Source organism: Ailuropoda melanoleuca, chromosome 16 (assembly GCF_002007445.2).
Source record: "Ailuropoda melanoleuca isolate Jingjing chromosome 16, ASM200744v2, whole genome shotgun sequence".
NCBI classification, from domain to species: Eukaryota; Metazoa; Chordata; class Mammalia; order Carnivora; family Ursidae; genus Ailuropoda; species Ailuropoda melanoleuca.
Window position 1 is genome coordinate 13,087,827 of NC_048233.1, and position 26,354 is coordinate 13,114,180.

Here is a 26,354-nt window from a genome sequence, read left to right on the forward strand (position 1 = left end):
AAATTTCAAAGGCCAAGAATCTCAGAAGTTCTTGAGAAATGACAGAAAAGTGAATTAATAATGTAAACTGAACTCTGCAGACTATAAATATTTTACAGTTCTTGTACAACATTAGGCGAGGTATCCCTGCTTTGTGATTCTGGGTGGCTGTGATTAGTCTGTGTAAAGTATTTCAAGGTGACTTATTAAGCTTATTATCTGAGGGCTTCAGAAAAAGTTTTTAAATGTAGATCTTCAGATCCTTTTCATGCTATGTCAGTTCCTCTAACCTTGGGATCTAAAAAGGTGTCTTTTGGCTTAAGATCCTTGTGCCTATTAATTAGAGCAATATTGTACGTAGCAGAGGTTGACTAAATCAAGACTTAAATCACTTGGGCAGAACACCTTAACTCCCTTTCATTTTGCCAGATGTATATGTTATAATATACATGTTTTATATTTCATCAATACTATTTAGGCAAATTCCATATGCAAGTATTTTCTACATATAGAAACTTAATGGTGATAATGAAGCAGAAAATAATTTAATTTAATTACTTTCAATTTTTCACTATTATAAATGAAGCAAACGGGATTATAGCATGATTTCGGAGGAGAGATGGAGTGTAACAGAGGGCTCTACTGATGCCGAGTCTCCTTTAACTGGCAATAAACTCAGAGCTGAGAACAGCAGGATCGTGCCAAGGGAAATGAGTAATAGTGAGGAAGATCGGGACAGGAGTGCAGAGCTGATGAAGCTAAGGTGCGGGACGAGCTTGGCTTTGACAAGTCCATGGAGGATTGTAATTAAAGATCAAGGCAGACGTTTGGAAAAGAATCAAGCAGTGGATAGGGTGTCTGATGAAAAGAGCAAAGCAATGGGGTTAGTCCTTCAGAAGGTCTGTGGAATTGCCACTGGCCAGCAAGGGCATGCAAAGAATCCAATAAATTTATGAGAACAGGAATCATTAAAGAAAACTGACATTAAGGCCATAGCGGTGTTTGTAAAATTTGCAATATAGCTCCAAAATGAGCGTAAGTTACAACTACGTGGCAATAATTTCCCTAAGTCGTATTTTAAAAGTTCACTCCATTTTTAAAATTATCCTCCCATGGTGATCTCATGGCTCTGTGGACAAGTGAAGTCCTTGAAAAAGAAAAGTGCAGAATATAAAATGTGTTTGAGGGGGCCTTCAGGATGCCGTACATAAAGACTATTATCACTTTATGAGCAAGGTAGGTTATATGCTACAAATTTCACTATCTAGCAAGGACTGTAAAAGAGGGAGCCTGGCTTGGACATACACGAGCTGAGGGACCTTGAATAAGCTGCTTAAACTTTCTTATCCACAGGTTTCTCATCTGTAAAGTGGAAATAATATCTACCTTGCAGAACTCTTGTGAAAATTAAATGAGATAATGTATGTAAAGTACCCAGAGAAATGCCTGGCACCTCTGCCCCCATAACAGATGCTATTTGTGATAATGATTATGATGAGGAGGATGCTGCTTATTTAAAATATTGCAAATATTTAAATTTCTCCATCCCTTGCTCTTTTCAATTGCTAAAGAATTGCTAAAAAATTGCTAAAAAGAAGCATCATTCCTCTGCCTCCCACCTCCCCGTGACTCTCTGAGAAACGGACAAGAACTAGGGAAAAGACTGATGTATCAGCAAAGTTTCTCATCGACAGAGCATATTTCCTCAGAGCCTCTCAGGTTAGTCATTCTCACTCATGCCTCTTTCAGGCAGGGAAATCAGAGCCCCAGACCAGCCAGAGCTCTGCTGCAGAAAATCTCCAGATCGTTCCACCACCTTCTCTATCAGCATACTCTAAATAAAAGATTTCCTAGGGGAGCCTGGGTGGTTCAGTTGGTTAAGCGTCCAACTCTTTGATCTTGGCACAGGTGTCGATCTTAGGGTGTGAATTTAAGCCCCAGCTTGGGCTCCACACTGGGCATGGAACCTACTTTAAAAAAAAAAAATTCCCTATCCCCCCTCCCCAATGCACTGATAAAGCCCAAAGTTACAAACAAGCAGGTACAGAAGAGAGATACACCACTGTGTAATGAAGAGTACAGAANACTTTAACGACTGAAGCGTCCAACTCTTTCTTGGCACAGGTGTCGATCTTAGGGTGTGAATTTAAGCCCCAGCTTGGGCTCCACACTGGGCATGGAACCTACTTTAAAAAAAAAAAATTCCCTATCCCCCCTCCCCAATGCACTGATAAAGCCCAAAGTTACAAACAAGCAGGTACAGAAGAGAGATACACCACTGTGTAATGAAGAGTACAGAAAATGATCAGTTAAGAGACTCCCAAATCTTTAATATTTGACAGGAGAACAAATTAAAATATTAACGTCCTTACTTATCATTTCCCAAGAAAGGTCCCCTGAAGCCTGCGGAATTCTAACTCTGTTTTCAGTCTATAACAAGTATATGCTCTCCCACTGAGTCGGGAGCCATTAGACCCTTGGAAGTCAGTGGCTAGGAGATCTCAGTCAAGACGCTTATCTCTCTGGGCCTGTGTCTCCCTTCTGGAAAATAAGGATGTTGCATTCAGTAATCTTGAAAGTCCATTCCAGAAACAGACAGACAGATTGGTAGATAGATGATTGATAGATGATAGATATATTATGAGAGCACACTTTTATTGGGAAAATAACAATAATTAAGTATGGCTTAATTATTTAGTTCTACTGAAAAATTATGTCCTGGGCCCAGGTTATTTTAATAACATAGTCCTTATTGAAAATAAAAACGGAACATGCCAAAACTTATGAGATGCATTAAAGTAGTATTAAGATGGAAGTTTACTGTGCTACACAACTTACGTTAAAAAGGAAGAAAAGATCTGAAATCAACAACCTAACTTTACACTTCAAGGAACTAGGTAAAAAGAGCAAGCTAAATCCAAAATTAGCAGATGAAAGGATATAATAAAAATTAGAGCAGAGATAAACAAAATACAGAAAATGAAAATAGGAAAAAAATCAATGAAATTAAAAGTTAGTTTTTTGAAAAGATCAATGAAATTGAAAACCCTCAGGTGGACTACCTAACTCCAATAACAAAAATTAGAAATAAAGAGGAGACATTATAATTGATGTCACAGAAATAAAAGTTATCATTAGAGGGTACTGTGAATAATTATACACTAACAAATTGGGAAATCTAGAAGAAATGGATAAATTCTTAGAAATATACAACCCATCAAGACTTAATCATGAAGAAATAAAAAATCTGAACAGACCTGTACCTCATAAGGAGACCAAATCAGTAGTCAAACACCTCTAAAAAAGAAAAGCCAGATGCCTTCACTTGGGAATTCTACCAAAAATTTAAAGAAGAATTAACACAAGTCCTTCTTAAACTCTTTCCAAAAAAATGAAGAGTAAATACTTCCAACTCATTTGGTAAGGCCAGCATTATCTTGATACCAAGACCAGACAAAAACTGCAAGAACGCTACAGATTGATATTCCCGATGAGTACTGATGTAAAAATCCTTAACAAAATATTAACCTACCAAATTAGCATATTAACAGAATTATATGCCATGACCAAGTGGGATTTATTCCTGAAATGCAAAAATGGTTCAACATATGAAAATCAATCTCTATAATAAACCACATTAATAGAAGGAAAGACAAAAATCACCTGATCATCTCAATTCATGCAAAAAACATTTGACAAAATTCAACACTCTTCCATGATAAAAACACAAAACTAGAGATAGGGAGAAAACAAATAAACAAACAAACTACTTCAACATAAATACCAAGCCCACAGCTAACATCATACTCAATAGCAAAAAACTGAGTTTTTTGGGGTACTTGGGTGGCTCAGTCAGTTAAATGTCCAACTCTTGGTTCTTGCTCAGGTCATGATGTCAGGATCATGAGATCAAGCCCCATGTCAGGCTCCAAGCTCAGCACAGAGCCTGCTTGGGATTCTCTCCCTCTCTCTCCCTCTGCCCCTCCCCCCTCCTATGTGTGTGTGCACACTCTCCTTTCTCCTAAAATAAATAAATCTTTAAAAAAAAACTCAGCATTTTTCCTCTAAGATCAAAAACAAGTCAACGATGCCTACTCTCACCACTTCTATTCAATATAGTAGAAGTTGTGGCTAGAGTAATTAGGCAAGAAAAAGAAATAAAAGGCATCCAAATTGGGGAAAAAGTAAAAATATCTGTGTTCACAGACAGCATGATTTTACATACAGAAAACCCTAAAGAATCCATAGAAAACCTGTTACAACTAATAAGTGAATGCAACAAAGTTCCAGTATACAAAATCAATCCACAAAAATCAGCTGTGTTTCTATACACCAACAATGAATAAACTGAAAAGAAAATTAAGAAAATATTCCCATTTACAATAGCATCCAAAATAATAAAATACTTAGGAATAGACTTAACCAAGGAGGTGAAAGACTTGTACAGTGAAAACTACAAAATACAAAATATTCCTGAAGGAAATTTTTAAAAAAACATAAATAAATGGGAAGATATATCATGTTCATGGTTTGGAAGACTTAATATTATCCAGACTCGATGCAATCTCTATCAAAATCCCAGAGGCATTTTTTTGCAGAAATAGAAAACTATCCTAAAACTGAAAAGGAATCTCAAAGGATTCCAAAGAGCCAAATAATCTTGAGAAAGAAAAAACAAAGCTGGGAGCCTCATATTTCCTGATTTTCAAATATATTACAAATATATTTCAAATACATTACAAGGCTACAGTAACCAAAACAATACAGTAATGGCATAAAGACAGCTATATGGAACAGAATAGAGAGCCTAGAAGTAAATCCTCATGTGTTAGGCCAAATGATCTTTGATAAGGGTGCCAAGGCTACACAATGGGGAAAGGATACTTTCTTTAACAAATGGTGCTGGAAAAACTGGATATCCACGTTCAAAAGAAAGAAAATGGGCTTTTACCTTACACCATATACAAAAATTAACTCAATATGGATTAAAGACCTAAATGGTAGACCTGAAACCACAAAACTCCTAGGAAAAATAAAATAGGGAAATGCTTCATGACATCAGATTTAGAAATGATTCCTTGGATATGACATCAAAATGACAGACAACAAGAGCAAAAATAGACAAATGGGACTATATCAAACTGAAAAACTTCTGTGCAACAAAAGAAACAATCAACAGAGTTAAAGGCAACCTATGGATTAGGAGCACATATTTACAAATGTCTATATGCTAGAGGGATAATAGTCACAATACATAATGGACCTCTGGAACTCAACAACAACAAAAATAACTCAATTATAAAATGGACAAAGGACTTGAGTAGACATTTCTCCAAAGAAGATATACAGATGACCTACAAAGATACGAAAAGACATTCAACATCACTAATCGTCAGGTAAATATAAATCAAAACCACAATGATGATGGTCATAATAAAACAATAATAATAATAATAATAATAATTACTGTTGGCAAGGATGTGGAGAAACTGGGACCCATGTCTGTTATTTTGCACTATTGGTGAGAATGTAAATGGTGCAGCCCCATGGAAAACAGTACAGTAGTTCCTTAAAAAAAGTGCAAATTGACTTATCAAACAAAGGAAATCCTATTATATGCTACAATATGGATACACGTTGAGGACATTATGCTACATGAAATAAGCCAGTTTCAAAAAGACAAATACCACATGATTCCACTTACAAGGGATATTTAAAGTAGTCAAACTCTTAGAATGGTAGCTGCCGGAGGCTGGGGGCAGCTAAGAAAGGAGAGCTGTCATTCAATGAGTATAGAGTTTCGGTTTCATAAGATGAAAAAGTTCTAGAGATCTTTTGCACAACTATGTAGATACAGTTGATACTATTGTACTGCATACTTTAAAATAATGAAGAGGATAAATTTTGTGTTATGTGCTTTTTACCACAATAAAAATCAATAAATATATGGTCCTTATTCATCTTCCTACGTCCGAACGCCATCCTCTTCACAATAAAGAGTGAGCTATCTTAACCAGCCACCGGCTTTGCCAATAGGGCTTGTTTTTAATGAGGAGAAGAGAGACGAGGAAGAAACGATGACAATAAATACACACAAGAGTTGCCTATGTTACTCTGTCTCTCCTGTACCAGCTAACCAAATATGTGGGATAGAAATGGGACCCAACGGGGTCAGATACTGAGATAAAGGGATTTTTCCCATTGTTTCTAGCTCCTTATATTCTTGATTACTAGAACTATACCTAGGGAAACAATAATAAGTAATGATTTATTGAATAATTATGTGTCAGCCACTATGCTGTGCCATTTATACATATAATTGTATTTAATAGTCAAAGGTTTTTCGAGATAAGTTAAGTGCCTAGCCAAAAGTCACACAGTAATAAATGACAGAGCAAGGATTTGCACCCAGGCCTGCCTGGTTCCCAGGCCGGTGCTTTTAACCACAGGGGAGAGAACTCTCGTTGCCACTGTATAGTCACTACGTGGCTAGATCATCCTGCTTGCTGGATATGGGAAGAATTCAAGAGGCAGAACACAAATGTGGTCCTTCTTTATTTGCCTGTTGCATTTCCTGGTACTCTTACTGCAGATAAGAACTACTGTTATCATTACTACTTACTATTGCTACCACTAGTTACTGAGAATCGGGTTTTGTTAGATATTGTGCGAGGCTTCTGTAAGAATTTATTTTCCTCATTTCATAGATGAGGAAAGTCAAAATTCAGAGAAGCCAATCATTTGCCTCAGGTCACATTAGCTTATAAGGTGAAGACAAATTTAGAGCCCAACACTGACTCAACGCAAAATATGTTATTAGAGATTTGGATGCTAGAATCAAGACCACATTAATTAAGTTGACATATGACACTAACTTGTGCATCGCCCCTAACTCTTTCAAAGCAAAAAAAAAAAAAAAAAAAAGAGTGGATAATGTTCAGTAGAAATAAGACAAGACACTATGATATGACCTGGCAAAAGTAAGTGGGTCAGTGCCAAGTTCAAGAGTGTTTAGTCTCAGGGCAATTGGGGAGGTGTCTTACGTAAGCCAATATTCAATCCAAATGAAAATGGAAATAGGCAGGAACGTCCAGAGGGGTGTCTCCTTTTGCACCAAGAAGCTCTTCTAGGCAACATAGCATAGTTGCTAAAAGTGCCAAATATACATTAAAAAATCTATAAATATTAGATACAATTATTTTCTACGTCAAAATAATAAGTTAAACCAAATGATTCATCTGTAATTAAATAAATCAAATGGGGAAACTGCCAACTACCCACATCCTGTTAGGTGATATAAACAAAAAATAGCATGTTAAGATGTTGAAAATTTTTCTTTTTCGGTTTGATGCTCATGGTGACAGAAGTAGGATTATGTTCTCTTTCAAGAAATCCACAGATGTGCTTTGTAGAAGGTGATGTATCTATGGAGAGTTTTTTCTTTTTTAATTGAAGGATAATTTCAGAACAGTTTCCAGCCTAGGAAAATCTCATATATCTAACCTGTAACAGCCTTATTTCCCATCAATTTCCCACCTCCCCCTAAAGGATACTGGTACTATTGATAGGACTCAAAAGGTTTGTCTTCCCAGTTTCACACTGTTTTCATAATGTTTCAATCCTATAATGATCTTTCACTGCCTCTATTTGTTGAATGTATTCATATAACTCTTAAATATCCCTCTTCTATAACTCCTTTTCAAATATACTCAAGGAAATATAAGCAGCTCAGGGCTCCCTTTTTTTATTATTGTAGAATATTCATATAAGAAGTTCATAAAACATTTATATATTCACTCTTCCAAATATTCATTCTTCCAAATAATTCTAGAGCAAACATTCCTCTAACTACCACCCAGAATAAAAAATAACCTATTAGAATTATCCCGAAAGACCCATGTGCCCTTCCTTTGTTACAACCCTCTCCCTTACCAACAGAAGAAACCACCAGCCTGACCGAGTTTTATAATAATCATTTTCTTCTTTGCTTTATAATTTTCACCTAATGACATATCCCTAAGTGGTATGGTATAGTTTTATCACATTACATAAATAGAATCATACCATATGTATTATTTCACATTTTGCTTCTTTTACTCTATATCACACTTTGAGATTTAGCCATGGTGTTAGGTATGTGATTCATTTACCTCAGTTGCTATATACTGTTCCATTCCATGAATGTACTTCAATTTATTTACCTACATTGGAGTATAGATAAGACTTTTGGGTCAATTTCAGTTTGTAGCCATTCCGCCATGTCAATTCTTGCCCAAGACCTGGAACAATAATGCATGACATGTAGATTCTGTAAGATTTTTAACCTATATGTATGTGGTATTCACAGGGGATATATGGATGTATGTGTATATATACACATACATATCCTGCCTATGAATTTCAAACTTATCCTCTATATATTTCAAACTTAATACATAAAGTCAAACTACTTTTCCAAATTGGGCCAATTTCACTCTCACAAGCAGTGGATTTCCTCTTAATCTACATTCTCACAAACACTTGGCACTGTTAATTTGTACAAATATTTCAGTAGGCTGAATATACTGTGGTGACTTGTAATGGTTTTAATTTGTATTCCTGTGCTTCTTAATGAGGTTGACATCTTTTCGCATGTTTATTGACCATTTAGATATCCCCTTTGGGAAGGGCATTTTAAAAGCCTTTTTACTAACCATTTTATTACAGAGTTGTCTAATTAATTCTTATTATTTATATAAGAATATTCATTTCTTTATAAATTATGAATACTTTATATAGATATAGCAATACTATATTTTGTATATTCTGGTTATATATATTTTTTAAAAGATTTATTTATTTACTGAGAGACAGTGCACGAGTGGGAGTGGGAGAGGGAGAGGGAGAGGGAGAGAGAATCTCAAGCAGACTCCACACTAAGCACAGAGCCTGACCAGGGGATCAATCCCAGGACCCTGAGATCATGACCTGAGCAAAAACCAAGAGTCGGACGCATAACCAACTGCACCACCAGGCGCCCCTGGATATATTTATTTCTTTAAAAAATGTAAACCAGGAGGGCACGTGATGTGATGAGCCCTGGGTGTTCTACGCAACTGATGAATCATTGAACACTACACCTGAAACTAATGATGTATAATATGCTGGCTAATTGAAATCAAATTTTTAAAAAAATCTAAATCAGTGTTATACACTATGGTAGCCAGTAAGCACATGTGGCTATTGAGCCCTTGAAATGTGGCTAATGAAGGTAAAGAACTGCTTGGTAAAGTTAATTAAATTAACCTAATTTAATTTAATTTAAATAGCCACATGTGGCTACTGGCTACCATACTAAACAGTGCAATCAATCCTAAATATGAGTCTTTTGTCAGCTATATATCTTATAAATATATATACCCACTCTCTGTCTTTTCACTATCCTTATGGTATAATGACACAAAAATTATAAATGTTATGTAGTTGAACATATCAAACTTGCTCTTTATTACTATTAATACTTCGCTTTATTTAAAAAAAAATTTTCCTTCTCCAAATTCAGGAGATATTCTTCTTGCTTTTATAAGGTCTATAGGTTTACCTTTCACATTTACATTTCAAATCTACCTAGAATTGGTTTTTGTATGTGCTAACAAGTGAGGAACCTTTTACATTTCTTTTATATAGATGCCCAATTTGCCCAGCATTAATTATTAAAAAGTCTATCTTTTCTCCACCAATTTGCCATGCTGAGTTTTGGTACAGAGACTATGTAAGCCTCATTTTAAAAAATATGAACAAAACACCAAACCAAAACAAACCAAAAAACTCGGGACTGTCATGTCTTTTTATATTATCTGGAAGAGTTTACGTAAAAATTTTCTTCCTTTAATGGTTGACAAAACTTTCCAATGAAGTCCTCTGAGCCTGGCATTTTCCTTTTAGGAAGATTTCTTTTGCTACCAATTAAATGTTTTAAAGATTATCCTAATCATTAGGTTGTATCCTCACTTGTGAATCAGTGTTGGTGAGTTTTACTTCCTAATAATTTTTCTATTCAACTACATTTTCAAAGCCATAAGCATACAGTTTTTATAATAATTTATCTTTTATTTTTTGTAGCATTTATAATGTTATCCTCTTTTTCATTCCATAGAGTTATTACATGTGGCTGTTATCATTCTTTCATGGCCAGTCTTGCCAGACATTTTAAGTGTGTAAGATTTTTTTTCAAAAAAACTTCAGATTTTGTGAATATGTTTATTACCAATTCCTTTCATTTATACTGTTATCTTGAGTCCTTCCTTCTATCCATGGTCTTCTAGATTACTTTATTTCCCTTTAGCTAACTTCATGAGACAAATGTCTACTAATTTTCAGCCTTTTTTGAAAAATATAAGCTACAAAGACCATAAATCTTTCTCTAAAGACTGTTTTATCTGCATCCTACATGTACTAATTTGTTACTGTTCAAATCAAGGTAGCTTCTGAGCTTCTATGATGACTTCTCCTTTAACACAGAAGTTTTTTATCCCAAATATATCAGATTTTCTGGTTATCCTTTTGCTACTGATTTCTAGCTTAATTGTTACGCAGTGATCAGAAAGAATAAGGTCTTCTGACCTTGATTTCATGCCTTTGAAATTCAATGAGATGTGATTTAAGTTTAAAAATGTCTAAATGATCAATTTTTTAAATGTTTCATATATGCTTGAAGAACAGTTGTATTCTGCACCGTTTTGCTGCAGTGGTCTGCGTATATCTGTTATGTCAAGTTTGTTGATCATATTGGTTGAATCTTCGACATCTATATTGCTAATTGTTGGCCTGCTTTATCTGTGACTAAGGGAAGTATTTTTCTTAAATCTCCAATCATAATTATGCATCTTTCTATTTTTCTTTCAGCAACTTAATTACTAATTATATCCTATATTTTGAGGTCATATCACCAGGTTCATATAATCTAAAAGTTTTAGATCTTCTTAGTATACTGAAATTTTCATCATTGAAGTGACCCATTTGTCTATTAATATCTAATATTAATACAGCCAAATCAGCATTCTTTTGGTTAATATTGCATGGCATATATTTTCCATCCTTTTATATTCAGTTTTTCAGTGTCCTTATGTTTTAGCTATGTTGCTTGTAACATATAATTAACAGCATATCATTAGATTTTTTAAATCCAATCTGAGAATTATTTTTTTAAGTAGAGCATTTTTAGTTTCTGTAATTAATGGGCTTAAATTTATTATATTTTGTTTTCTATTCGTACTGCCTGAATGTGTTTTTTCTTTCTCTCTTTCTTTTCCTTCTTTTGGATGACTGAATATTTTTGTCACTTCTATTTCCCATCTACTAATTGTAAGTTACACTCAGTTTCTAATGTTTTAATGGTTATAGTTGAAACTAAAACATGTCTATTTAATTTACCAAATTTTAAAGTTAAAATTTTTACCCTTCTCTCAGAAAACAGAAGAATCTTAAAACAGTTTAGTCCCACTAACCTCCACACTTATACATTTTTGTTATGTACTTTTCCCACTTTTATCGGTATTACTCATTTTTATTTTTCTTATAAATGGTTAATACTCATTTTAGACTCAATATTTTTTCTTCATTGTGCATCTCGGACCTTTCAGCTTAAGCTTGTATTCCTTCTGCTTAAAATATAACCTTCAGAATGCCCTTCAGTGTTGATGACTAAAATCCAAGTTTTTATTTTCCTTAATTTTCTAAACTTTAACCTCATTCTTAAAAGATATTTCTACTGTTAAGAAGTTCTAAGGTACTAGTTATTTTCTTTCAGCACATAAACTTTCTACTATCTTCTGGATTCTGCTGTTGCTATTGGGAAGTCAAAAGTTAGTCTGCTGATCATTTCATTATACTAATCTATCATTTTTATGACTTCTTTTAAAACATTATTTATGTAGTTGATTTTCTGCTATAATATTATGATATAATTTTAAGGCAGAAATCATTTGGAAACCTAAAGTAAAAATACATTTATTTGTGTTTCTTAGTATTCATTATACCTCTTCAATCTGTACATTTGATCTTTTCTTCTTCTAAATCTAATTTATAATGTAGATAAATATAAATATAGATAAATACAACTAGTTTAAGGTCATGTTTTCAGGTGTACACAAATTTAAAATTGTTACATAACTCTGGTAAACTACACATTTTACCCTCATGATGTGATCATAGGATCTATGGCATTATTTCTTCAAATATATTGCTTCTACCTGTTCTCTCTCACTACTCCTAGAACTCTGATCATAGGCAGAAAAGGTCTTTACCTTCTCACTTCTCAGTCTACTCTCCATGTATTTTAACCTCTCTTCTACATTTTCTTTTATCAAGGAGGACACTGGGAGGGTCTCTCCCTGCTGCCTTCTAGATAATTCTTCTGATTTATCTTCTAGTCCACTAATTCACTCTTCCGCTGTGTATAAATCTGCTATTAAATCAGTCAGATGGTTCTTACTTCCAGTTATTTTGTTTTTTACTCCTAGAAGTTCTAGTTGGTGCTTTTTTTTCACCAATAAAAATTGTCTCTACTTTTAAAAAATGAGTAGTTGAGCTCACGAGTCAATCACACAAGTGCTTTTCTATAAGATAAACATGATGCTTCAGACAGCTTTACGCATACGACCCATTTCACCACAGAAAATATGTAAAAGTACACCCATTCAAGGGCAGAGAGCTAACATCAATAACATTTTAATACTTCATCAAGGAAATGGGAGTAGGACTATAGTGCATTTTATTGTGAGTCCAGAGTGGTGACTAATATAAAACTACCAGTTCAGCTGCTACCGCTGTCTGGGTTCACACTGAGGCACCAGCACTTCACCTGCCTTGCTTTTGCATCCGCAGTACAAATATCAACACAGTGAAAAAGACAAACAGTATCTTTGTATGATTATGATAGTCTCCCAAACCTACAAGAGAGTCTCGGGGGAATCCCAGAAGACTGAAGACTACACTTTGCAAACTGTTGCCCTAAGGCGATACTTCCATTTTTAAAAAATACACATTGATACGTAACATCTAGGTATTTATGTAGCATACACACATAAACTGTGAGTTAGTCCGTACTGAAATCCCAGATCTACCGTTTGCTAGCTGTGTGACATTCAGTGAATTACTGAAGCTCTGTGAGCCTCAGTTTCCTCAAATATAAAATAAGAAAAATGGGGCGCCTGGGTGGCTCAGCCAACTGAGCATCTAACTGTTGGTTTCAGCTCAGGTCATGACCTCAGGGTCACGCGATCAAGCCCCACATGGGGCTCCACTCTCAGCGTGGAGTCTGCTTGAGATTCTCTCGATCTGCCCCTTCCCCCACTCACCCATATGCAAGCCTGCTCACTCTCTCTAAAATAAAACAAGAATAATAATAGCTCCTGTTTCATAGACATTAAAAGAGATTAATTTATGTATAGCATTTAGCAAAAAGCCTTACAAATATTAACAGCTCAATAAAAACTGTTACCATTAACAATTACTTTTTAAGTTTTTTAAACTAATTAAACTATGAAGGTATGTTTTCAGAAGAAAATGCTACAATAGCCTCTCAACAATTTTCTAAATTAAGAACTAGGAATACTTGGCCCCGTTTACAATCTTAAGTAGCTTACCATTATGCAATTTTCATTACTGATTATACTTTCATTCATGTTTTGATAGCACAGTTTTCAATACTGTACCTGTTTAATTTAAGCATATTTCCTGATTTACGAACAGGTTGGGTAGTTAGTTCCTGGTTGAGCTACCCTAAAAATGGTGACATTGTCTAATGTCAGTTATGCTTTCTGAACCAATTATATTGGATGACTACCCATGATAGTCTAGAAATTGTTGAATATATAATACCCAATGTATCCCTGAGATGACGGTGTACTTTCAGAAACACAGGTCTAGACAAAGCCTGAACAATAACAGAACTATCCAAAGATCTAGATTCGGTGGAAAATTTACTGGTGAGGCAGCCACTGGATCTGATGTTGGGTTCACTAGTACTGACCTGTGGGCTGGAATGCAGCAGTAATACCCGGGTGCGCCATTATCTAGTCCCTTCAAATATGAGCTGAGGTCTCCCCTGTTCAAAATAATTTGCAATTGCTGCTTTTGAACTTGATACCTCCGCAACAAAGATCAGCTCGAGCTTATCCTCCTCCTCATTCTCAACCTCTTAATTTCTTCTGCCGTGGTTCCAGCTCTTCCTCACATTCCATAAACAGTTCTGCCATTTTGAATAAGTTTTTGGCTGAAAAGAGTCGTGGCCCATCAATTTGCAGAGCTGGGTTTCTGCACACGGTCACCTAAGTACGTGTGACTTCAGGCAAGGCATTAAGTTATACCTCAGTTTTCCTTCCTTTTCTCCCCTTAACCTGTCTTGTATTGGTTTAACTTGCAAGTACCAGGCACTGAACCTGGAGCACAGCTGATCCCTGAGGAAGAGAAGAAAGTGGAGGAGGAGAAAGATGGGCATGAAAACCCACAGAAAATCTGGCGCAGACAGTGGCTCCCACGGCGGCGCAGGCCCCTGAGCGGTAGTAAGGCGGGGTTCCTGTGAAAACGACTCTGCCTCCCCCAAAAGCTGGGCGGCAGCCTCCTTGGCTCGGGGCTCCCTTCCTTCCCTGCAAGGTGGGAGGCTCTCATGCGCGTGCGCTGTGAGGCACGCCCTGGATGGCTGAATCCCCACTCCCGCCAACAGCGAGGCCCCGCCCTGCTGGGCGTGCTGCCTGGGGGTGCCCACCTGCTCCCTTCAGCCCCGGGCAGTAACCCCTAAATCCCTAGTTGATGTTTTGGTTTTTTACGAATCTTCTAGAATATATTCTATACTTTTCTGGTTTCTGGAGATATTTTTAAGCTTGCCTTTTACTTCTTTAAATACCAGAAGGATAGTTATCTATAATACATATCTGATGATTCCGAAGGCTGGAGGGTTTGCCGATCTGTCTCTGCACTCTGGTGTTTCTTCTGGTTCGTGCTGATTTTGTTGTGTGCTAGTTATCTCTGAGGGTACCGCTCACTACCCTTGAGAATGGACGGGAGAAGTAGGTCCCAGTAGTCTAGGATGAAGGTGTCTTCCTCCAAAGAAGTTTGCATTTGCTTCTGCAGGGTCCCTAAGACCAGGAACCCAGAGCCACCTCAAACTAAATCCCGGGCCAGAGGGTTCTGGACCATCCTTTTATGCAAATATGGGTTGTGAGTACTCAGATGGGCTGAGCCTGCTGTTCTTACAACTTCTCAGAGACAGGTTTTCTTTCGCTTCCCCACCTCCAGCTCAGTCAGGAGACTGCTCTCTACACTTGCCTGGTTCAGAGATTTCAGCATAATATGGAAGGGTTTTCCTAGGCTCCCCATTTGGACTGTGTTCCAAGTTTTGTTTTCTGCCCTCTCTTGCCAGGCCATCAAGTTTCGAGGATCAGCAAATTCCAGTGGGTAAACAGAGCTCCCAGTGCTTTTCCCAGCCTTGGACTTCAGCCTCCCAATTCCTTATTCTCTTTTAGCAACTCAATGCTTTTAAGATATCCTTTTTATCCAGTATTTTAATTTGTTTTTAGCCAGAGGGTCAGGCTGATTACCCAGATTGCCATATTCCTGGAGAAGAAATGGCATTTCTTTATCCTTTATACATTCCAGCTTGTGCCTGGCCTCCTAACTACAAACAAATTCACAGGCACTCCTGTCCTTCAGTATCAAAATGTAAAGTCCAAGCCCACTGAAGGGCAATGCTTTACCACCCTTCCATCTACTCCCACTTTTTTATATACAGCTTTGCTACATTCAATCAATTTCAAGAACAACATTTTGAGTTTCAGGAGCAACAGGTTGTGAAAAGACAATCACCCATTTGATGATATAGAGATGAGTGGTTATATTCTAGAAAATGTGCGGTCTTTTCACATGGTCTGTTGTAGGTGGTTTATGTGCATTTGAGTGTGTGTGTTTGTGAGTGTGCATGTGCACACTTACACATGAGAGAGAGAGAGAAGGAGAAGGAAATGTGTGTATTTAGGATTTATTCTAGCAGAAGCAGTTCCAGTTTTGCTGTCTATAGGGCTTTATGACTTGTGTGAATGGGCATGATGACAATGACTTCCTTGTCTGGATAATCACAATAAACTGTTCTAAAAACGTCGTTGTCACAATGTGTATACAATCCAAGAACCAGCCCCACAGTGAATAGGATTAATTCATATCATCATAATTTGTAATTTTAAATAATTCACATCTTCTATGTATAATTTAGACACTGTGTGCATGACTCTTACTGAGAATAATGTTTGCAATAGATCTCTCTCTGTGAAGATACAGCGTAGCAGGTTACTTGGCCATTAGTTATCTATGCAAATTGCTTAATATCTTTAGTTCAGAGGCTTCATTTGTAAATCAAAGGACATGGACACGAAGTTGTGTAAGATTCCTTCCAGCCTCACATTTCTTCCAAAGATTTATTTGTAATATGGAGAGCCATTTAGAAATAAGCTTTTTGCATTAACTAGTTACATGCAACAATAGACAGAATCTTACAGATAAGATAGGAAGCAAAAGCCACCAGACACAAGATAACCTGCCGCTGGATTGCCTTTACATGAAGTTCAAGAACAAGTAAAACTTACCTAAGACTGACGGAAGTCTGAGTAGACTTGGAAAGGGCATGAAGGAACTCTCTGGCATGTTGGATATGGTTTATATCTTTATCTGTGGGGTGGCTGGACAGATGTATTCATATGTAAAAATCCATCCAACTGTGCACTTGACACGGTTCGCTTTACTGTGTGTATATTATGCTTCAATTTTTTTAAGTGCATAAACAAGAACTCAAGAAATTAAAAATGAGACTTTATCATCTCATCTCGATGTTTCTTAAATTCAGGAAAAAGTAATTCATCTTTTTTTTTTTTTAAAGTAAATGGCATTTTACTTACTACTGCCCATGAATGCCTTACTTGGAAATGTGTACAGTATATTTTAAAATCTTAAAACTTCATTTCTTAATTTAAAAAAAAAATCTTTTTTAAGATTTTATTTATTTGTCAGAGAGAGAGAGAGCAGAAGCAGGGGGAGCAACAGGCAGAGAGAGAAGCAGGCTCCCCACCGAGCAAGGAGCCCAATGTGGGATTCGATCCCAGGACCTTGGGATCATGACCTGAGCCGAAGGCAGACACTTAGCGTCTGAGACTCCCAGGTGTCCCTAAAAAAAAAAATCTTAATTCAACTTTCACCAAATCAAAATGCCATCCTCAGCCATTCTACCCCACTTTCCAGTTCTTCTGAATTCATGACACTGTATACTTTACTTTTCTAAACTTCACAGGACTATCTATGCCATTTAAATCACTCTAGAATGTATGTAGTTCTCTATCAATTTCCCTCAGCCAAGGAAAACATAAGAAAACCACACATAAAAATACAAAAGAGTTCCAAATTTGAAAAAAAAAATTATGATGCTCAGCAGTCATAGGAAATGCTGGAAACTATTGTTAGACCCATGTACAATTTTGAGACAGCCCAGCCTATTGAGAATTGCCAGCATTATCAGGCACTCACTGTGTATCAGGATAAAGAGCATTTAACTGCCATGATGTCAGCAGATAACTGTAACACTTCATAAGACGGATACTAATATTATCCCCATTTTACGGATGAGGAAACTAAAGATTAGAAGGGTTTCAAGATTAACCCCATTTTATACGGCTAGTAATTGGCAGATGGTGGATTTAAACTCAAGAAGCTTGATTCCTCCACGAAGATTCTTAAATATCACACTCTGAAGTCCTTCCTTGCGATGAATTGAATGTCTCTCTTTACCTTGCACAGAGTTCTGCTCCTTGGGGAGACACAGAACAACTCTAATCCCCTGCCAGATGACAACAATTCACACACTGGAAAAAACTCCCGCCCTGCCCTGCCCTTCTCTCCTACAAGTTAAAAACACCTCTTACTTCTACCATTTTTCATGTGACTTATTTCAAGTCACGTCCCCTTGCTCGAGACGTCTCACAAAATGTACCCAAGTGTATTCGCTGATTGTCTGGAACTCAAGACAGGACCTTCAAACTGGTCTGATAAGAGCACAACACCAAGCAGACTGCTAGACAGCTCCAAGAAAAGGACCACTTTAATGGAACCTAGAAATGCGTGGTGAGCAGTGGACGTGAGCCGGAGAAGGAGCCCTGGGATTATGTGTACACGCAGTGCACAGTATCAACCGGCCCTGGCTCATACTCTGTAACGTAGAGAGGCTCCAGGAAAGCAGCACAGACTTCCGCCTCTCCTTCTACCTCCTTTAAGCTAGGTCAAAACCATTGATCCCTGGGCAGCACAAAGGGCGAATTTTGGAGCTCCAGAGTCCAAGCCAGAGATCTTCATTAAAGTTGACTTACTACTCTGTATATGTGTAGAAGTCCACATGAGAACCCAAGACCGGCTGTAAAACAGCCGGTTCTCACTCATGAGAACTCATCTTTGATAAGGACTAGCTGGGTTCAACACAGGGAGCTCAAAAGTCTAATGTTCATATTGTAAGGGTTAAAAATAATAGTGCCCTCAGGTTAGGGCCACAAGGTACATACGGTGTCTCCTGGTGATCCACAGCCCAAATGTAGGGGGAGGGCCAGAAATAGTGACTCTTGTTCTTAAATCCACCAGAACTTTCTGATCAGGCTTATGGAAGTCTCCGGGAAAAATATGAACTGGATTTATCATAACTGACAGGGGCCCAGCGCAGTCTGGAGCCCAGCACCGATGCACTGTGCAAACACATCGTATCCCGCGGCCTGATGGCGGAAGGCTCTCCTGGTCATTAAATCGCGACAGGGACTAGAAAGACTCAGGAAGAAAGAGAAAAGGCAGAGGGTCTTAAGGTAGGAAGGAACATCCTGGAGTAATAAAGATAAATGTGACAAGTAAGTGAACATGAGAGAAAAAAGAGTGTTGCAAACAAGACATAACTAATGGTAGTTATTCTGATTTATATAAATATCAGAAAAGAGAATAGGGACCTGAATTACAAAATATCAACCACCTTGGTTAAAAAAAAAAAAACTCTGTTTTTAAAGACAGGTTGATTGATTGGCAGAGATTACGGAACAACAAAGAAATATCACCTCTTGTATTTTAGGAAACAATCACCCAATTAAGCCAACTAAAATATTTACCTAAGAAAGCCAAGAGCAGAAGCCATTCAGATTATGTTTCAGGAATGGGTTTTAAGATGTTCCGAAGTTCAAATAATTGAGGTTTTTCGTATAAAACTAAACTTAGCCAACCTGCTTCCAAACCTACTTATTCCTTCACTGACAAATATAATAATGCTCCTGGGGCTCAGATCTTATTATTATTAAAGACTTATTAAGTATCCCTGGTGTGCTGAATGCCACACATAATAGATGGATGAATACACTGTGTGCCCTCCCTTGAAGAGCTTAGAGTCTTACAAAACTGATAGGACACACAAATAAACACTCCCAAATTTCTTCCAGAGAGTACTTTCGAGAGTTGATGCCATTATAATGCTTTGGTGTTAAGGTGCAAGGATGAAAAATGAACTGAACTTGTTTGATGAAATGGGACAAACACATGGATGCAATTAGTCTAGCGACATGCGGCCTTCTGTCTCCCTTCTCTCCAGCCCCAGAGAAGGTGCAGCGCCCCCCCCCCACCGTAGCTAATCCCTTTACGCCGGTCCTCCTCCGCCTCACCTTCCTGCCACTCTAGCTCAGACCTGCACCATTTCTGGCCAGGGTCACCAGGAAGGCCTCTCCTCCACGAGCTCTGCCACCAGATCACCCCACTCTGAGCAATCTAGGACACGATTTCCCAAGGAATTTTTTTTTAATAAAATGTAAATTTCACTGTGTCACTCCTCTGTTTAAAGATTCTTCAGTGGATTCCCACAGTTCTCAGGATAGAGTTCGAAGTTATCCCTTACCGTGACATCAAATGATCTTTGCAGTTTGCATTTCCATAAATTTTCATTCTCCTCTAATGGCATGACTCCTCAGGAACCCATCTACTCCAAACCTACCGCCCTTTACTTGAAGATTTCCAAATCTGTCGTGCTTTCTCGCACTTCCATGTCTTAACTCCTGCTGAAGGGGGCCTGGGGCAGCCCTGTCCCTCCCTCCTTAGCTAGCCAGCCCAAGCACTGCCTTCCCTTAAAAGGCATTTCCAAACCCCCTGCATGGCTCTGGGCTGGCCCTCCTCCTCCAGGCCCCCCTCTGCCCTTACAGAAGACCCTACAGTACCTTTACGGAGTCTTATCTGTCTCCTCCAGGAGACCAGGAACTCCTCTAGAAAACAACACTACTCAATATATTTTTATATCTCTAGCAGTTGGCACAGAATTTATAAGAAAAAAAAGAGATAATGAGCCTAAGGCAGAATAAAATGATATTTTCAAATAAAGGAATGAATGAATGATCACATAGTTGGTTCAGCCTCAAGGGAAAGGATTGGACTCCGAGACTCAACACCAATAAGTTGCAGGCAGGAGTGGGGGAGGGGAGAAGCCCCAGAAGTGAGCTGAAAGGGGACCTTGGCTGTCCGGGAAAGCAAATTCATCTCAGAAGTCTGCTCTGACCTCACAGCCTGGGAACCAGGAACCAACTCACAACCTTTGTACAGTTTGTGCCAATATTTATTACTCTTTACACAATTCTTCTTGGCTACCTGCTCACCTCAAGCAATAAATCAAAATCCTATCTTCTGGCTTTCTGGAAGGTCCTTCCCTTCCATGGCTTGGAGGGAGGATGATCTCTTCTCTCTCCCTTTGTCAGGACTCCTAATCTAGGCCTGAGGCTCCTCCATGGCCAGGGGCACACACAGGCACCCCCACAATGACAGGATGAGGGCGAAGACTTCGCACAGGATCCCGAGGGGTCAGCGAAGGGGTCTCTCCCTTGCCGTGGGTGGAGGGGCTGTGGCCGGGCAGAGGAAGGTATTCGAGTATCTGTTCCCTTCGGGCTCTTTCATTCTCCTCCTTCTCGGTTTTTTTCCACCTCCTCACGAAGAAAGCTTTTAGCTGGGAAAGGGCAGGCTTGACTGCCCAAGCCGTCAGGACAGTGAAGTCCTGCCACAGCAAACGGGGCCGCAGGCAGAGAAGAGGCTGGTGCTGACTCGCGGGGCCAGGGTGGGGGTGACCAGGGGGCAGGGACTCCCCGACCCCACGTGAACCGCCGCCCACATCTCCCTCCGGTGACTGCACCTGACACAGAGAGGGGGCTTGCTGCGGATGGCCCCTTGGCGGTGGGAGGTGGGGTGTCATTTAGACGGAGCTGATGCCACGGCCCTTCCATCACTGGCTGACATTCACTCGGGGTGAGATTCCGCAACCGTATGCAGAGAATAATAGCCAAGTGGGGTCCCTTGCCACTCACAGAGAAATAAGAGAAAGAGAAAAGCAGGAGAGAAGGGAGACCATCAGGTTAGAGAAGAAGGAAGGAGGAAAGGAGTGAGAGGGGAGAGTGAATACTTTTCATATGTTTAGGGATTAAAGGAAAGGATGTATGAATGACACTGTGTATGAATTAATACTCCAAAGGAAGCTACGTATTTGATATGATTTGCAGAAAGCCACCTTTAAGGTGTCAGAGAGCATNGAGTGAGAGGGGAGAGTGAATACTTTTCATATGTTTAGGGATTAAAGGAAAGGATGTATGAATGACACTGTGAGGAATTAATATTCCAAAGGAAGCTACGTATTTGATATGATTTGCAGAAAGCCACCTATAAGGTGTCAGAGAGCACTGTCAGGTCTGTGAGAACAACAGGCTCACCTGGGCCTCCTGCTCCACACTGTGTGCTTGAGGGCACAGGGTCAGGGCGTGTGTGATCCTGAACAATATACTTTCTCTCTCCAAGCCTCAGTTTCTTCATCCACGAAATGAGGATAATAATAGTATCTTCCTTGTACAGTAGTTATCTGGATTAAATGAGTTACTTATGCAAAAACACTTCAGAACAGTATCTGGCACACTCAACAGTACCTGCTATATAATAAATACTAAGTTTTCATCTTTGACTCTAGCTTCAGCAGATCCTCAGTCCATTCTTTAAGCTTCCCATGGAAGACAAATCCACCATAGCATCAATCTTTGACCACAGACCCTGAGCACGTGGTCAGGCACTACCCAGGCTCCAAAGGACGACTGGATGGAGCAAACAGGTTGATTTCTTCAAATTAATGTCTCCCCTTTTTCACTAATCATTCTTTGCCCACCTGTTCCATCCTCTCTCCCCAAACCTAAAGCCAGAAAAAGCACTGAACAGAAGAGTTAGAAGCAGTGGGTTCCAACTCAGACCCTGCTATTGTGTGGCGTGGCCTTTTATATATGACTTGATCCTCTGGGTCACAGTTTTCTCATCTGTAAAAAGCAAGCAAGTAGCCACTATTTTAGGGGCTGAAGTAAGGTAACAAAAGTGAAAGCAACCAGCCTAACTCCTGGCATGCGTTAGTCACACGATAACTTAGATTTCAGTTTGAGTCTCAACTCCTCCACCTTCTCTCTCTCCACTAGCTTTGTTTCAGACCAGCTAGTTGCACCCAAAGACATCACCCAACCCCTGGCCACGGGCAAACGAACACTATTCACTGACCTCCCTCTCTATTTTAAGCTGCACCCCCCAGGACTGCTCCTGGCCATTCTGGAAAAGTCAGGCATCTTGCAGATGTAACATTATAGGCTTCCAGCTCCTTGAAGCAGCACTGCCCAACAGCACTTTCTGCAATGATGACAATTTATAGCTGCAGTGTCCAACACAGCAGCCACCTGTGGTCAGTGAGCACTTGAGATGCAGCTCAGCAATGGAGAAACTGAATTTTTAGTTCATTTCATTTTAATGAATTCAGAGGTAAGTAGCCACATATGACCAGTGGCTACTATATACTGCATTGGACAACACAGCCTTAGAGCCACTGCCAGTTCTTGCCAAAGTACTAACTCCAGCCACTCTTCCGGGGAGCAAGACATCTGAACCTTCCAACCACCTGGCTGGTATCTCTATTTGGCGACTGCTACCTCCATCAAGGGCAGTGTGGTAGAGCAGGAGACTGAGGTCACTCAAAGGCTATTTCCAATGCCCTTCAATCCCAAGGCAACTAGAAGACTTGTTTTTAGAATGCAGGTAAAATCAACATTTCCCCCGGTTCACTGCATTTGGGGGAATATATGTAAATTGCAATTATCCTTTTAACAGTCCCTAAGGGTTTCCCCTGCCACCAAAGGATTACTCCGTAGGGTATCTCACCAAAGGGCAGAGCTTTCAGGCTGGCAGGGAAAGATCTGTGCACTGACTTAAGATGAGGGGCAAAATTCTGGGGACCTTTTTGAAAATTAGATCCCTGGCATTTCCATTTCACAGAGTCAAAATTCCACAAGAATTACTTCACAGTATTTTTTTACATTACTCTTGCCAAGATCAGATTCCAAGAAGCAATAAAGAATATTAAGTTAGCCTTTACTTTCAATCGGAAAGTTTGTTAGGTTTGAAATCATCTACAAATTATCATCTTTGCCAAACTGAGATTGGCCCTAAGGGATTGAGAGAGAGAAGACTCACCCTCTTGTTTGGAATGCGTGAGTTTCATGACCTTCATTCCAAGGTGCTAAATGTGTTGTGTGGATTATTCTCAGACACTTGCCCTAGACAAAAAGAAAACAAAAAAACAAAAACAAAAAAGCCCTGGCCCAAGTAAGAGGAATGGGAATGGGAGAGAAAGCCCATCTGCTCCCTTGATAAATATCTATCTAGTCTTTACTATGTGCCAGGAAGGCACAAATGAAAATGGGGCTCCAAGCTCTGTTACAGACAAATCTATAAACAAGTAATTACCACACACAAGGTACATTGTCCACACAAGCTGTTTGGGAACACAGAGAGCAGAGCAGCACGTGCCACAGGAAAGTCAAGGAAGGCTTTACCAAGAGGTAGCCTTTGAGCTGGGACTGAAGAATGGATAGAAATATGCCAGGTAAGGTTGGGAATGGGGCAGCTATGTTTAAGGAAGAGGATGTGGGAGAAAGTCAAAAGCACAGAGGGTGAAATGAGCCTTCTAAACTGGGGGCAAGACCGAAAACTGGCCCCATTTCATTCTGGAGCCTCTCAGTCTTCCCAGTCTTTCCCAGTCCCCTTGGCCCTCTTCCAAATCCACACAGCCAGTCCAAGAACATCATGTTGCTTTGGGTCACAACCCATCATAAAAAGGCTCCTGCCTGTTTGGGGCCTGCAAACAAAATCCCATGATCCTACTAATTGTAGGGGCTAAGGGCAGGCTGCCCCAAAATGTGCTACTTTGCCATGCAGATTATTTTGAGCTAAAATCAAAGCCCAAAAGGCTCAGGAAGAAGTCCACCTAATTACTTGAAAGGAATTTAGATAACAGAACCTGCTCTAGAAGGGAGCTATCACCACAGATAACTACAACATAGAATGAACTAGGGGTGATAGACAAGAAGGAATTTAACAAAGTCAGCTTGTTAAAATTTCTTTGTATGTCCCATTGTTTCTGAGGCCCCGAAAACATTTGTTTACCAGACATTCACTCTTTTTCATCTTCCTGTGAATTGCTTCCCTTCCCTTCAAAGTCCCAAGCCCCTCCCAGCTTCTCCTCAGTTCAGGATGACAAACATATCTCATTTTGCCTGACTGTCTTTGAAGTCACATGTCTGTGTGGATTCCCCATATGTACAATATGAAATTTGATTTTCTCCTCTTAATCTCATTGTCTCATGTCAATTTAATTCTTAGACCAGCTAGAAGAATCTTGAAGGGTAGAGAAAAATTTCTCCTCCCCAAAATAATCAAGGCTGTTGCTGCTTTTACAAGCCCCAGCAATCCACCATATATGTGAACGGTGTTTGCTGTTTCTTGGAAGAGACACCTAAAACCACCACTGCAGGTAGCCAGCTCACCATAGGATGATGATCCAATGAGTTTTGAGAGAGCTGGTGACAATCAGAGTGGACTGATTATGTTGGGAAGTGTTGCAGTACGTTCAAAAGAGAAGAGATGCTACATGACAATGAATTTAACGAGAGTAATGTCAGGAGGCTAAAAGCGGCTGTAAAGTACAGTACAATAGAATGATGCAGGGTAAGAGGAAGGAGACAGCAATGACCAAGGCAAATGTGGGCTCGCTGGAAATTTTTCTGACATGCCATTAGAGTCTTAAAATTGATCTTCTAAGCCACATTTAGGAGGCCAAGTTTTAAGAAGGTAAATTTACCCCCAACTTCAGGAGGAAGCTGGATATTCACAGGAAACTATGCAATATTACAGCTGAATATATATTCAAAACTTGCCTATAATGGTTGGATGAAAAACATATGTTTCATTCTGCGAGAATATCTCATTCTAAGTGACAACTCCAGAATATACAAAAATGTTTCTTTCTGCTTTCTTATTATTCTATATGCTAGAAAACATCAGATTTTTTGTGCAGGGTTTTTTGTATCCTCTTTTAAATTAGGTCACCTCACCAGGCTTTTTTGGACCTGCTGGGTGGATTTTCCCAAATAAAGACATCACAGTGGTCATCTGGCAATATCAGTGATAGAATTCAGGTCCCCAGAAACTGGAACCAAGTAGGGCAGCACTGGACTGGCCATCAGGTATCCATCAGATTTAGCTTTTGAGACCAGGTCCCCCCTTTTCTCCTGTGTATTTAAAACAGACAGGTCTCTTAACTTCTCTGGACCTCACTTTTCTAATCTGTAAAAGGGGAATAGTAATTAACCTCATGAGGTTGCTGGGAAGATTAAATACTATGGTATAAGGTAAAGCATATGAAAAATGGAAGTCAGTGATTTTAGTTCAATTGACTCTAATAAACGCCATTCATTTATCCATTAATAGGAGTCTGAGGGTGTGAAATCCGAACACACTGAGTGAAAAAATATCCACAAAATGCCTGGCTTCTGATCCCTCACCTAATTATCAGTCACAAACAGGATTGACCAACCCAGTTCCTTTTCATTTTCTATTCATTTCACATTCTGCAATGAGACACTGATTAAGGAAAAAGAAAGTATATAAAAGGGATTATTACTTGCTCCCTCCACTAATAAACCTGTGGATAATTGATTCACAGACCACCCATTATGAAGTTGGGATCTTTTCCTATTGGATTTGTAGTTCCAAAATGGGTGACTTTATCAAAATAAAGCTGGAAAAAGATTCCTTAGCCCCTCCCAACTGTGATGTCTTTTGGAACAACTGCCTTAAAAGTCAGCTTTCTTTCTCCAGAATCCTTCTCAATCTTCCCACCTGCTCAAAACTACTGACAGCCCAACCAACTTATTTTTATTTATTTTACTTATTTAATACCTCACTTGTTCTTAAAAAGAATAAAGACTTCTAATTCCACCTAATAAGAG

At 38.9% G+C, this 26,354-nt stretch overlaps 1 protein-coding gene across 1 annotated transcript in view; it reads right to left on the reverse strand.

Moving 5' to 3' along the window:
• The window catches only part of GRIN2B (glutamate ionotropic receptor NMDA type subunit 2B), a 420,098-nt gene that overhangs the window by 326,651 nt on the left and 67,093 nt on the right, over nt 1-26,354 (reverse strand). The gene's annotated exons all lie outside the window — the stretch shown is intronic.